The sequence below is a fragment of the Halyomorpha halys genome, unplaced genomic scaffold (genome assembly GCF_000696795.3).
Source record: "Halyomorpha halys isolate HHAL.00 unplaced genomic scaffold, Hhal_1.1 Scaffold126.1, whole genome shotgun sequence".
NCBI lineage: Eukaryota > Metazoa > Arthropoda > Insecta > Hemiptera > Pentatomidae > Halyomorpha > Halyomorpha halys.
The window spans coordinates 1,155,793-1,171,393 of record NW_027112074.1 but is presented as its reverse complement, the minus strand read 5'-3'; the positions used below and the strand labels follow the sequence as shown (position 1 = coordinate 1,171,393).

The window sequence follows — 15,601 nt, the reverse complement described above, 5'->3', positions numbered from 1 at the left end:
TCCTCCCTGCGGCTGTTGCGGTAGGATGTCGACCATGGTTTTACTGATCGTTTTATTTCTATTAATTTACTGGTGCATTCTTTGTTTTTTAATGTTTGTTTATCATCAATTGAAATTTCAGATCTACTTATATTGATATTTTGATATTAATGTATATCATTGTATATACTATTATATAATAGTTATATAACTATTTAATTATATAGAGTAAATAATATATTGTATTATTTTTTAATATTAGTTCGAATATTTTGTTCACGAATAGTCAGCCTGATATATTTAGATTCGGTTTGAACTAGATGGTTATTTCGCCTACTGTAGTAATCTCTATATCTCTCTTTATTAGCTTTTTAGAACCAATACTGGCCGACAGAAGCTTTTACAGTTTGATATATCGAAGAGCTAAGCGAAATGGAGAATCATTTTTTTGTGGTTTTCAGAAAAGTACATTTGACAATTTTTATATAATTTTCTTTATTTTATCATTTTCTGCATATAATTAACTGTATTTATTAACAATAAATAATAATGCTTTTACATACTTATTTAATGACTTAATTAATAATATCTAGCACTGAAATATAATTTTGATCAATGCATTCATCACCTAAACTGAAATTGTTTTTATGTCAGACGCTAATAAACGATATTATGTTTAATTTTATTTATAAGTAAATTGACCGCTCAAATCAGTCATATGATTTATGTCATTAATCAGCCTATATCTTCCGATGCATGATGTATTGTATGGAAACAGTTAGAATTCGAGACGTATAGTGTTTAACAAATTATATTGTTATATGAATTATACAAATAGATTGATACTTTTAAATAAAATCATCAAAACTACTTTACATAATTACTCAGAATATAGTAAAAGGAATATGATTTATTCAATAAATAATTGAATAAGATTTAAATTTTGAAACTCACAAAATGTTTTTGATTTATTTATTCTGAAAATTATTGAAATATTCTATCTAACTCGTATATCCAACTAAAACAACAAAACAACAACAACGAAACATTGAAATAATTTTATGACTATATCTATACGTTGTGGTATTATTTTTATATTCTTACTGAAAAGATTTATGAATAACGATGATGAACCTATAACCTATTGAATAAATAATTGACAATTTACTTGGCAACTATTTATTATATTAATTGTTTGAATATCTTTTATGTAATTTTAAAAGGCATCTAAAATATTACAGGACCCTCATAAAGACCGCATCATCAATTAAATAATATCTACAGCCCTAGGACTATTTATAATTTAGAAACCGAAGCGGCACTTTTGTTACTCCAGCTCAATTTACATACAAATTTCGAGCGTTTTAAATAAGTTTAAAGTGGTTGTAAATGTGCTTACAACATTGATGACATTCAGATATAACTCATTTTTCTGAATTTCATAGGTATGGTATTGGGTATAGACTATAAAACAACCCTGTGTACTGAATTCAGTTTTTGTATTTTTCTTTTATTACAATTTTGCTAGTCATGTCTGACAAACAAGGGGCTTATCTAGAAATTTCCACCCTATATCAACTGTGGTAGGTAGGTCAGGTTTTCATTATGTGTGACTGCTATGAAATATAAATCCACCCCCTCCTTACCAGGCCGGATTTGAACCGGTGCCGCCGCAGTTCTGAGGTTGTCACATACGGAGCCTCAACTACCCAAATATGGGTATTTAGTGCATTTATACCGAAAATGTTACCAGCAACATTGTTATTAGATAAAGTTAATAATACCAGCAACATTGTTATTACAAAAAGTTAATAGAAATTGTTTACAATTTTAGCTGATGAATAAGCTAATGTCATGAATTATTATTTTCATTGAATAGGTGTGAATGAAATAAAATAAATTTTTCTTAGAATGTTACTAACATTTTGCTATTCACCAGTTTAAGCAGTAGACATCTCCATGTTTAAATCACGTGCAACCAACTTATAGTGGTAATTCGTAAAAGAAATAATTCATAAGTTATATTTTTTATATTGTTATATTTTGTGTGTACTCCGTAAAAGACAAAACGTCTTTAAAAAAGTAATGCAATACGTTTTACGATTTTCCACTGATTTTTCTACCCCACCGATTTTATATACAAAATAGCGTTTTCAGTAACTTTTTTTCAGATTAGCTAGCTTTTATTGAAGAACAAAAACATTCAGATATATGTAGTGTTTATATTTATTAGTTAATATATTTATTAGTGTTTATGTAGTCAAAGAGTGTGAAGTTTGCATTGACAGCATGTGTACATGCTTGTATTGACAAGTTTTTCGTTTTTACTAAGATTAAATGAAATTGGCTGAGCGTGGCGTTTATGACTGCTAACCCACACTACCTTCAAGTCCTAGCGGCCAGGTATTAGCAAGCGCCTTCAAGTACTAGCATTCTAGTGATAAATGAAATGAAAAATAGTTTATAAATTTGGAACTATTTCCCTATGGAACAATTATGAGGTTACACAACATATTGGACAAAAACAGTGTGGCCACACTTAATTACAACTTATATTATAATTTCATATCAATAATTTTTGGTACATAAATAACTAAATACATAAAAAACAAAATAAAAAGGTTGATACAATATTTACAAGTAATAAATACTAATATTCTATATTTATATAATTTATACTGTTATAATAATGGGCAGCAATGCGCCTTTGTACTAACCCTAAGGTTGCGAGTTCGAGCCCGGCCCCATCCTGGATTTTTACAAGCATAAAATTATACAAAACTAACTCACAGCCTTTCCTCGGGCATTCGTGAGGCCCGTTAGCCAATATAGGCGTGGAAGTGAGGAACCCACCCTACGAGAACTCCTCGTCAAGAAACGACGACTTAGACCTCCATCGTCATTCGCCCATATAATAATAATAATATTATAATATTGGTTCATTTTGTAGAAGCAAAAGGTGGTTAAACAAAAGGGTTTTATTCAAGGCTGATACATGAAGTATGATGATATGATCATAAGGAATGGAGTTCCAGTGAAATGCAGCTCAGGTAAAAAAAAAAAAGATTTGTCAAACGCAGCAGTTCGGTGAGGTGGAGGTAAATGTCAAATAAACGGGACCTGGTAGTACGGGATTTGACTGTGATGGGCAGTGAAATCTTGAAAAATAGATACTAGTTACAGTTATTTATCGTAATTTGTTCCCATTAATGGTTATTTTAGTAATAAGTGAATTCACCCGTCATCGTAACGTTTGCTGTTCCTTAAATATATGACACCCGTTATTGTTTATTGTGGGGGATAGACACTATAACCGATTAATAAGCAATTCACTCTAAATATTAATGAGTTTCTCTGAATAATAATTGTTATTCGTTCTCTTTTATGATTTAGGTTTCAAACGAATACACAAAAAACTCAAACGAACACACAAACAATTTTAAATACATACTTACTTTATGGAATGAAGAATGTTGGATGCAGTGTATAGTTTTTTACAGGCAGCAAAACTGTAAATTTGTTCGTGTTTTATAGCAGTTTTAAGTCAATTGAAACCTTATTCAAATGTTATTTTTTTCACTTCAATTAGAACCCAATCGGACTTGAATTAATCCATGAAAATTATACTATACTCCTCTTATAGTTAAAATTAATTGTTAATTTCAAATAACGATTTTCGAATAATATCAGAATATGAATCGGTAATGAATTATTTATTTTTTTCCATTATTTTCCTATTCTAGGAATTGTTAGTTCTTAGTCTAATGATTACATCTCTAATTCAGTGTACAGTTGGTAAAATGTAAAAGAGGAAGAAAAGAAATATTGGGAAGTGGGTTGATGCCTGGCATCTTCAATATGACGAAAGCACTAGAAAGCCTCCTTCTATCAGAGTCCTTTTCCCTCAAACACGTACTCCTTTTTATGTCTTTTCTTGTCTTATACTGTTTGTTCAACCTGTCGATAAGTGAAACAGGGATGTCATAGAACGATAAAATAATGTATCAGCTTCAACCATTCCAGCTGCGCCATCGTTAGATTGAAACGGCCTATATCATTTTATTTTAGTACCAAACGAAATAAAATAAAAAATAGCACTATAATCGTTACATCTTTTCAATTTTTTTATTAATAATTATTTCAGTTATTATTAATTGTGTCAATTGAGAAATCAATCAATATATATGTATATAAGTAAAGAAAAGTTAATCAATAATAATTAAAATAAATTTTAAACATATACAAAATAGTAGTAATGATTTTTTTTAATAATTTATTTATCGTTATTTACAACTCTATAAACAAATATTCAACTAGTAAATTTGCTATTAGTTTTAAAATGACATGATGCAAACATGTGGAGAATCTACCCATTGATGATAAAATTTAACTTTAATAACATTTCTAGAGGAGAAGATCTCGAGGCCATCTTCTTTACAGACACCTAGGAGGATTACGAGGTAATGAAAGGGAAGCCAGGCTAGGGACAAGTAGGTTTGGGTGGTTGGGAAGTTATTGGTATCTGGTTATAGCCTAATCGGCAACATATTGAACATTGAGGTCCAATGGATGACTTGAGATGTGACAAAGTAAGGGGCATTAAGAATTTTGGACTATTAAGGATTAGATACGGGAGGAATTCGGTGGCTTAGTGGAACCCCAAAGCTCAACTCCGTATATCTATATAGGCCTTATTATAGTCGTGTAGATCAGTTTTTGTAATAAATCGGAAGTTTAGACAGTTCATCTATTTTCAGTCTTGAGTGAGGATTCCATGTCAGTCGTTTGTCCAGATGTAGTGCTAAGTAACTTATCTGTTTGACATGAATAAATGAGGAGTTATTAAAGAATACTGTGTGGCAGGAGGTAATGGATTTACGACGAATGGTAAATGAGATTTGTTGTGGTTTATTTTAACCCTCCAGTTTTGGCACCATTCTTCAAGACTGGTAATGTGGAATTTGAGAGTTTGGGGTACAAAGGATTATTCATGACAGTAGACTTATGTGGTGAAGATAGTGATAGGATGGATTGGAATGTCAGCTGTAAAAACTGTGTAAAGAATCAGGACCCAGGATACTACCCTGAGGTACACCAGCAGACTGAGGAAAGAAGAATGAATTAGAACTGTTGTGATTTAGTAATAATGATGAAATAGATAAATCAATGTTTGATGCGTGTTCCTATTGTAATAATAAAGATGAATCGTTAGGTATTTATTATACTTGAACTTAAAACAATATGTTCACAATTATTATAAACATAAACATTCAGTTTTTTTGAACTACGAAAACACACCTAGTTCTTCATTATTAATTGATCATATGGCGAGAGTTTGCTACTAAAACGAATGTAAAATAATGAAACATTAAATGAATTATATATAAAAATAGATTTAAAAGAAATATACTAGAGAAATAAAAATGTTGCTAATAATTTCGACTGTGGCAAATTAATTTCAAACAGTCTCTTTGCTAACGTCGACTGTTGCCGCTGAAAACGTTAATAATCTTGCCACCATATCTACTCATCCATATTTGCAATATATAAAAAATAGTAAACAATTAAGGTAAAGAAAATTAAGATTAAATCATATTAGAAACATTATTAACAATATAAAATATATAAACTAACAAAATTTTTCAAAATTTCACAAAACAAAGTTTTTTTTTCATTCATTATTTTTACAGTTACTGAAGAACAAGTGGTTTTTTGTAAAACGGTTTTTATTAATTGTTTCATTCTTTGCCATGTTATAGAAATAATTCAGTACAATTGATTAAAGTGGCTTTGAAGAATTAGCTGCATAAATCTGTGATTAAAAAATTTGGAATTCATTAGTTATCATTAATCATATTTTATAGATATTACTAACCTTTTCAGCCATTTCATAATGATTTACTTTTTTAAACATTAATATCGTTGTAAGTATGATTTATATAAAATATTCATATAAATTATCGTACGTGTAAATAAATATAATCAAATAAATTATTGTAAAATATTTAGTATTCTACACTATATACTTACCGTAGTATTCTATTATAAATTATTGTAAAATATTCCTTTTCCGACTCTCAGGAGCGATAAATGAGGGATCATAAGAAAGAGGATTTCTTGGAGAAGTGACGCATCTTAATTTCGATTCTTAAATTCTTACTGAAAATTAATAAAATGTATTAAACAAAAAGTAGGAGGTATAAAACTTTGACAGTACTAAGTTGACGGATTGACAGTATCACTGGAGTTTTAAAGATTATGGTTATTGATCCATAAAACAATACCGATGTACGTTTCTACAGAATAACTGGTCCTTGTGTTTAACCCCCAAAATGAACCGATTTCGGGATAGCGCACGAACTAGGCACGGATTAAACCTCATTCTTAGGTAAGCTTTACAGCACCATAGTTCCTATTAAAAGCCCGTCTAAAACAACAGTTTATGCACTGTCTACTTATGAGGCCTCAATGAGTACAATTCAGTGTCATTATTGGTTTAGGGATAGTTAAATCTAAAGTGTAATAAACGTGATATTTTCCAGTAGTATGAAGTTTCACCAATTGTGTGTGCTTAATATACTTTTATGCTAACGTTATATTGTTTAGATGAAGACACATTATATAGCTTATATTTCGAATATATTAAAGAGGAGAAAACATATTTAATATGGGAGTTCTCGCAGGGATAAATAGTTATCATAAATTTAATATAAAAAGTAAAAATTTGATTAAGATGGTTTATTGTACTTAATTAATTATAATTTTGTTAACCTTAGCCGTTTACTTATTTTTCTGTTACTTATTTTATTAATCTACTTATTTTTATTAGCAGGTTAAGAAAATAATTTTTAAAGTATTATCATTATCAATATTAATGTATATTTAGTTTATTCTATTTTATTTGTATTGTTATTGTTTATTTTTCTTTAAGTGTATAAATCATACGAATGAATAGTTAGTCTCAATAAAAAGATAGCTTAGAAAATAATATATAGTAATAATGTCTATATGAAGTCATTTATTTAGTTTGGATTATAATTATATTTATTTATAGTTAAGTAATAATTATATATAAATAATTAAAATACTAAATGCCTAATAGTTTACTCAAGTCTTGATTGCACAATAAATAAATGAACAAAATGTTGACTCAAATAGTTAGTTAAAATTAATGTTACTACCTTGAATTTATGATTGTTTAACCTTAGATATTAATTATAAAATTTATTTAATAATCACCAAAAAAATATGGGACTTAAAATAAGGTATTAATTTAAAAAAAATGATTATCGAAATTAACGGTATATGCAATTATTATTAAATTTCTTCTTTGTTTACTAAAATACCTTTGAAGAAATCTAAAGGAAGGAGAAACACATCTGTCAGATCCAATACTATGTAAATAGACAAGATGCCTATCGATAATGTAAAAGCTGTCACGTGCGTTGAGATTGCTTCACAGGTCTCGTTGTTTCTAGGGCCTTATTGTGAACGAAGTCACCAAAGCTGTCTTCTATGTTTTTGATTACTAAAGAAAAAATTAAAACATTTTGCATATTACTTAATGTGGATAAATATCAATGTTTTATGGATCATTAATTGAAATACAAAAATCACAGTAATAAAAAGTCTCTACTTAGTGGCATAGTACATTTACTTTTCACTGTGTATAAACCACACAGCAGTGAGGTGAAAAAAATGGCTATCGGACCTCACAAATGCCCGGGGGGAGTGAGTATTGCGTAATTATATATATGAAAAAATCCCGAGTATGGCCGGGCTGGAACTCGCATCTATGGGTTGGAAGACAGGCGCGTTACCATGCCCCTACCGTCACCCCGAAGAATTAGTCAAACTATTTCTTTTGGAAATTCCTGAATACATACGTTAAAAAAAAATCTTTCTTTTTATATTTATTTGTTTATTTAATACCAGATCGGCCTGGTGAGGCTTACATGGTTAATGTACATACATTTTTTTAAAAATTAATTATAGGGTGTATAGTCTGATACAAACGATACCACTAACTATATACACTGTTATAAATAAAAAAAAAATTAAAATGAAATAATAATTCTTAATAAAAGATAAAAGAAACGTTAATAACAAAAATAACGACATTTATGGATTTGAAAAAAAAAAAAATTGACTTCTAACGGGAAAAAGACAGTGAATTTAAGAAAAAAATGAAGAGAAAAAAGAATAATAAGATATAGTAACATTTTAGAGTGACAATAACAGAACTGATAAGTATAAAATTTATAACAAGATGTCCTGAAGCAGCCAGCTTCAGTCTTCTGGTTGTGGTAGGGTTTCCCAAGTTTTTGGTCAATGCTCCTTAAACTCCCGTGTTGCAGTTATTGTTATTTTTGAAACAATAAAAAAACATTAAATAAATACTAATGAATGCAAAAAATATGAAGAAAAAATTTTTTATTTCGGATTTTTGGAGATAGGAATATAGAATATAAATTGTATTAGTGTCAAGTATAGCATATGATAACGAAGTCGTAAGCCAGACTGTTCACAGACAAACATATGGAATGTGAAAGTTCAGGTTAAATTTATAAGGAAATTTTACGTGGAAGAATATGTTTAAATAATTTTTTCTACATAGTAATCTTACATATTTTTTCTAATACTTAAAATGGACAAAATTTTAGGTTTTTTATCTGAGTAGTTTAGTTTATTAAGTATTTTTGCGTAAATGTAGAGATTATTAGTGAGTTTAATTTGATTCAATTTGGTTAGATAAGCTGTTGATGTATTTATATTATAAATCAAAAAATGAAGTTGATATTTACAGGATTTAAATTTTTCATACACACTCTGAGTAATTAATGTACAATTTTTGCACATTGTAAATTTTTTACTGCACATTTTTTGTAAAAACATTATTACATTTCACTAAAATATAATATTTTATGTAAAAGATATATCTTCTAAGTTTACAATTTATTTTTCTGACACCAACCCCTAACGATTTATTGATCTGTGAGAGTGCTTGTTATTGGTAAAGTTGTTGAGGAACTTGACGATTCTTTGAAGTACCACTGATATGACCTTCGGGGGTATTTCTTCCTTCCTATTGTCAAGGGCCGGATTTTCTTCAAATATTGTCGGAAACATCTTCAAATAAGTATTATTAATTTTATTCTGATGTAGTGCCTTGTATTTCTATCTATTTTTTTAAAAAAGTTCCTTACAAAATAAATTTAAGAAAGTTTCCATTACACAGAATGTAATGCAAAATTCAATAAATTAATAGCAAACTTGATTTTCATATTATTGGTTTTATATTTTGCTAATGGATTTGAAACCAACCAGAAATTAATTTTCTTAATTCATAGGGTTTATCGATTTTTCATTTTACAACAAATATAAAAAGGAGGAACGTCTTGAATTTATTTTAAAATGAGGAAATTCTTGAAAATTATTAATTAAGCTTATAAAAAAACTTCGGATAGATTCATATAACATTTTTGGATACATTTAATTATGTCTTCATTGAATCAATGAGTAATTAAGTCATCTTTCATATCAAATAGGTTTTTTGTTCATTGAAATATTGAAATAAACCGAATTAAAAAAAAATCTTCCGGTAAAGTATCTATGATGTTATTCACTTTAAAAAGATTAACGGTTCTTATTTTTAGCAATAATATAAACCAATTAATAATTTTATGAATAACTTGAAGGAGATACAAGAAAAAATAGATAAATAGAGTTCCAACGAGAAATGCGAAGACTGTGGTCTTTCCCGATTGAATCACTGCTTATTATCTTTTGTTAATCCTTGGCAGAAACACAATTTATATTTGTCATTCCCATTTCGATAAACCCTAAAATACGGATTATTATAACAATAAAAATAAAAATAATGTGTTCATAATTTTCGCCGTCTTTGGTATTTAGATTTTATTTTAAAAAGTCACCAAGTAACCCACTACTTCAACAGAATTCACTAACTTACACAAACCTTGGGGCCGTATGTAGGTTTGTGAGTGAAGTTGTGTGATCCTCGCACCATTACAAAAACAACAAAGATGTGCTGCTAGCTACACAGCATACTTATTCAAATCTAATCTGATAATTTTTTTTTAATCATACCATATATGAGCATAACAAGTAAACAGTATATAATAATAGTATATGAATTTTTTTTCATCGCTTTGTTTCTTTCATCTTTTTCTTCTTTCTATACTTTATCATTTTTTCTTTCTTCCTCTTCTATCATTTTTTTTTTTCATTTTTTCTCTTTCAACGCAATATGACTTTCCTCTTTTTTTTCCTTATCATTTTCCTCTTTAACATAAATAAAACACACCTAAAATGCAACTAATATTCATTTTAAATAAATAGAATATAAAGTCGTAATATAAATGTCATCTAATTGATAAATGTAGTGACATATAGATATATAAATATACATAAAAAATAAATAAATAACAAAAAGATATAAAAAGTAGAAAATATATATAAAAACACTATTTTTTTCATCTATTTATGATAAATTATTTGTTTGTTAGGAATATATTAATACATACCTATATAGCACAACAGAAAATCTGATATGAATAATTAACGATTAATTCATTATATATAATTAGAATTAACCAACGATAGAGGAGAATATAATGAACCCGCCAAGGACCCGACATGTTAGGAAGAGGTTTTTGTAGTTTTAAATAAAGTTTTATATATTCCGGATTTTATTTACACAAGTCTTTAATATCATGCATACAACTTTTAAATTATATTTAACATAACTTAATATGTTATATGAGTTTTTGCTATCAATCAGTTCCTAAATCAAATTTTACCACTTAAAAAATTGTTAAATTAATTATAATCACTAGTTGATTGATAATTTGAATTTGATTGATAATAAATTAAATTGATAATTTTATTCATTCCGCACGTGTTCATCAAGGTAGTATCCTCCTATGCAGCTGACACCCGAAATAATCCTAACACTATCTCGACCACTTACGCTGATGGCACACGTGTGATCGCAGTCAATAAACTGAGAGCACACACCACTGCGACCACCTTTAATTGCATCCCAAACTCTCCAATTTCATATGGCAACACTCAAAGATTGGTAACGTAATTGGAGGATCCAAAAATATCCCAACAATCCCCATCAAGTCACATTTAACCTTCGTAGTAACCGACTGCCCTACAGTATCCTTTAATAATGTTGCTCTTACCCCTGTCGAACAGATCCGCTCCCTTGGATTACATGTGGACAAACGACTAACCTATATATATACTATATATATAAATATAAATACTAACCTATATAACCTCACACACGACTGAAAAGACAGGAAACTGCACGTCGATTTCGACTATTTCAGCACTTACTAGACAAACGGTCTAAACTTTCAACACACCACAAAATACTGATCTACATGACTGTAATAAGGCCAATCTGAACATATGGAGTTGAGCTTTGGGGCTCCACTAAACCTTCGAATTCCTCTCGTATACAATCCTTACAATCCAAAAACCTCAATGCTCCTTACGTTGTCACAAATAAAATCATACATAATGACCTTAATGTTCCCTATGTAACCGATCTAGCCCGAACCAGATATCACTCCTTCTATTATAAACTCACTAACCACTCAAACCCTCTTGTTTCTAGAAAAACCTTGCATCCTCTTCCAATTCATTACAAAAGGACATACGGAGTTCTGGAGCTCCTCTAAACCTTCGAATTCCTCTCGTATCCAATCCTTACAATTTTTTTAAAAATTATTTATTTAATGTAATTTACAACTGTACAAAATAAAACAATAGGTAAATATTTTGTATTTTTCATATACACTTGAAAATCTTTGGAAGGAACCACCCATTGGTGGTACTTCAAACAATTTAAATTAGAAAGTCCCGTGGCCATCTTCTTTTCAGACGCCTCGGAGGATTATCAGGGATTATTAAGCATGAAAGATTAAGAATTAATGGGTTGGGATGGTTAAGGAGTTTGGAATGGAAAGACGCATATTTGTTTTGTGTCAAATCTGCAACGAATGAGATGTTAAGGTCTTTGTGAATGAGTTTATTTGTGACGTAATAAGGAGCATCAAGGATTTTACGTAGGATTTTGTATTGTAACGATTGGATGCGGGAAGAATTTGATGGTTTGGTGGAGCCCCAGAGCTCAATTCCATATGTCCAAAGTGGTCTGATTATTGTAGTATATACTAATTGTTTGTAGTGTATGGGAAGTTTAGAGCGTTTGTGAAGTAAGTGTTGTAGCAATCGGATTCTACGAGCAGTTTCTTGTCGTTTCAGTCTTGTGTGTGGATTCCAAGTAAGTCTCTTCCTTACAATTTAAAATCCTCTCTGCTCCTTACTTTGTTACAAATAAAATCTTAAAGACCTTAGTGTTCCATTTGTAACCAATATAGCCCGAACCAGATATCATTCCTTCCATTGTAAACTACCTAACCACCCAAACCCATCATGCCGTTTTTAAATTTCAGGCACTATTTAAATATTGCCTGATTAAACTATCTTAAAGTTTCCTCTTCCCGTTTTAAGCAAATATTTCAGTGATAGAGGACTTCTTTTTTTTGTGTGTGTTATGATTGTAGCCCCGGGCCAGCGGCTCATGGACCAATATTATAGCCCCCGCCTTCAGCGGACCCAGCCCAACCTCTTATAAATATTACAATTATGTGTATTTACGTATAAAATAAAATAATTACTCAGGGCGTAGTAACAGGAAAATCGAATAGTATCAATGATGGTACTGTTGATTGAATGATGTATCAAATTTATCCCTTAGATATAAATTTCCCAATCATCCTCACAACTCAAAAAGCTCACCGCAATAGCGGTTGATTTTATTTCCTTTTATGTAGTTCGAAATCAAATTTCAGTCCCTTCTTATAAATATATATTACTGTTGTAATAAAGATTAATTTCTTAATTATAGTTATAAATATAGAATCCTATATAAATTGAAGCAATAAGATCGGAGCAATTCTATTCTCCCTCCCTTATTTCCTGTTTTCATTGGCTCTAAATCCTAAGAATGATCTAATAACTCTTCTTTACTCCTGTTATCTTCCCGCTCCTATATTTTTTTTCTATAAGGATAAAGTAATAAATGTTATTAATTATAAAAATCAACCTCAAGATTGAAATCAATTTTAACAAAAAAAAACAAAAAAATTTTATTAGATTAAATTTAAATTACAAAACCAATCACGTGATGGCAGAAATTTTATATATATATATGAATGCTATAGAAACGATTTGTTTTTTTATAAGAGTACCTAATTCTTATTATCCAATTAAAAGGTTTTTTTATGATTATAAGTTGTGTAATTAAACTGAAGAATAAGCACGCATTATAGTAGTCCATCAGTGTTTCTGATCTCGAATCATGGAACTATTGTGCTATGTATTTTATCGTCGGGATGCCTGGATAATCGCTGAAGGCAATTATCCAAATATAAGTTAATTAATTAATTTAGATCGAATCCTGCAAAACTATTATTATAATAGAATTCTTTTCCAAAGGCTTATTTTTGTGTTTACCAGTTACCAATTAAATAACTTTATATTTATAAAATATTGTTACCAATAATTATATAGTATGATAAGGGGTGTTATTGTGTAATATAATAGTATTTACACTATATAAAGGAACAAAGTATTTATTTACATTTGATGTATAAATTGATATTATATAATGGTGTAATAATAAAATGAAATTATACAATGATTAAATGATTCAGATAAATATGGTTTGCAATAAAATATGAATTACAACTTATTGCCTAATATATATCTGAATAGTTACTGAGATGAATTACCCATCGAGCGTAATGTAAATGTAAGCGTAGCGAGTGTTCTCGTATTCAAGTGCTACAATAGCCCAAGAGGAGAAAAAGGCAGTTATCTCACCCCAATTTTTGATTACTTTAATGAAAACTATGTATAATTACTAGTCAAAATTGATGAGTCTGCCAAGTATATCTAGGGGGAATAAAAATTGGCAGCTGTTTCAAAGGGATAAAAATAATAAATTTTTAATTCGGAGCTCTATATCGCTAAAAGTAGGAAAAACAAAAGAGAACCGAAGATAAAATCATTTAAAGAAGAGCAAATTTGCTAAAATATGCGCCCTAATAGAGTTATTTAACTTAAAATAGCTCTCTGGATAAAAAAGCTCTTTTTAAAATGCAACATTTCATAAAAATGTTGTATGGAACGTACTGAAAGATCAGTAGTTAGTGAATTTATTTTGAAAAATCTATGTCTCCAAAACCATTTGATGTACAGATGTCTATTAATTAGCACTCAAATCAAAGATAGATTAATGAGCTAAAAAGTAGATTATGATGTTTCGTAAGAGTAATAGTCTTCATGTTTTCATGAAATAAATTTAGTTATAGTTCTTCGGATAAATTTTCATTTGTCAAATTTATATTAATATGTGAATATCATAAAAACTACTACCCCTACGAAGATCCTAGTATACTTCTGTCTCGTCTTCCATGTCTCTACTTATAGAGGCGTCACTTTTTTTAATCTTATCTCCCATTGGTTATCAGTGTAAACGCTCACTAGATGAGCCACTAGGCCCGAGGGGGGGGGGGAGAAATTTCTGACCTGTCTTGGAAAGGTCTCTACCTGATTTAATGGCTTCTGCACCTTCGATATGTAGTACCCATTAACTAGTTGGAAAGGTGTAAAAACTTTTGTGAACAATATAATAAAGTAATATGACAATCCATGCTTGTGTTAAGCTCCAATAAACTTAGTATTTATATAATATACTAAATCCGCCTGTTATTATTTTTCAAAGCCGTACCGAATGTTCATAATTTTATTTTCTGCATAGTCAAATGATTTTATTACGCTCTATATACTAAGTTGTGTATGTATCTTTAACACTGAAAGCATTGAATGAGTCTTTGACTGGATACATAGTGAAGAAGTAGGCATCGTAGGCCGCAATCAGTTGATGTGCTCTGCATCCACGCTCTACCACCACATATAAAAAAATTAATTTTTATTACCTTTTTTTTTAATTCCTCAGATCGCTTAAAATGTCTGTTGCACCTTATTCATGGTGGCTTGGCTGTTGGCCAGTACAAAGGCAGCCTTGCAGTCGATTAACGTTGGTTACCGATAAATTATTAAGCTCCAAAGAATTTAATTTTCTCCAAAATTTAAATCAAATAGCATATTGGCGCTTTGAATTCTACTATCATCAATAAATTATTATCTAAACGCATTATTGTTGCTTTAGGAAAACATCTTGTTTATACTATTATTTTTTAACCTTTGATATAAAATAATATGTTAAACACAGTGCACTTATAGCTTTGCTTATTTATTTATATGGAAATTTATAAACAGAAAAAAAAATTAAAAAAAACTAGTTCAAAACACGAAATGTGAGACAAATAAATATAGCAGTGGTAGTAAATAAGTATTTGATCTTAATTTTATTGATACTGATGACAGAACTAAGTCTTATCATTTCTTAGGTTTAAATCTTAAAAGATATCATCTTATTGTATGTTAAAGGCAAAGTTAAAAATTAAAAAAAAAAAATTAAAACCCAATTGGAAAGTATGAAGTAGGCCATATT

The 15,601-nt window shown here is 29.4% G+C and overlaps 1 protein-coding gene across 1 annotated transcript in view; it reads left to right on the top strand.

Moving 5' to 3' along the window:
* Positions 1–15,601, top strand: part of LOC106678164 (guanylate cyclase 32E) — a 219,205-nt gene that overhangs the window by 14,169 nt on the left and 189,435 nt on the right. The window lies entirely within an intron of this gene.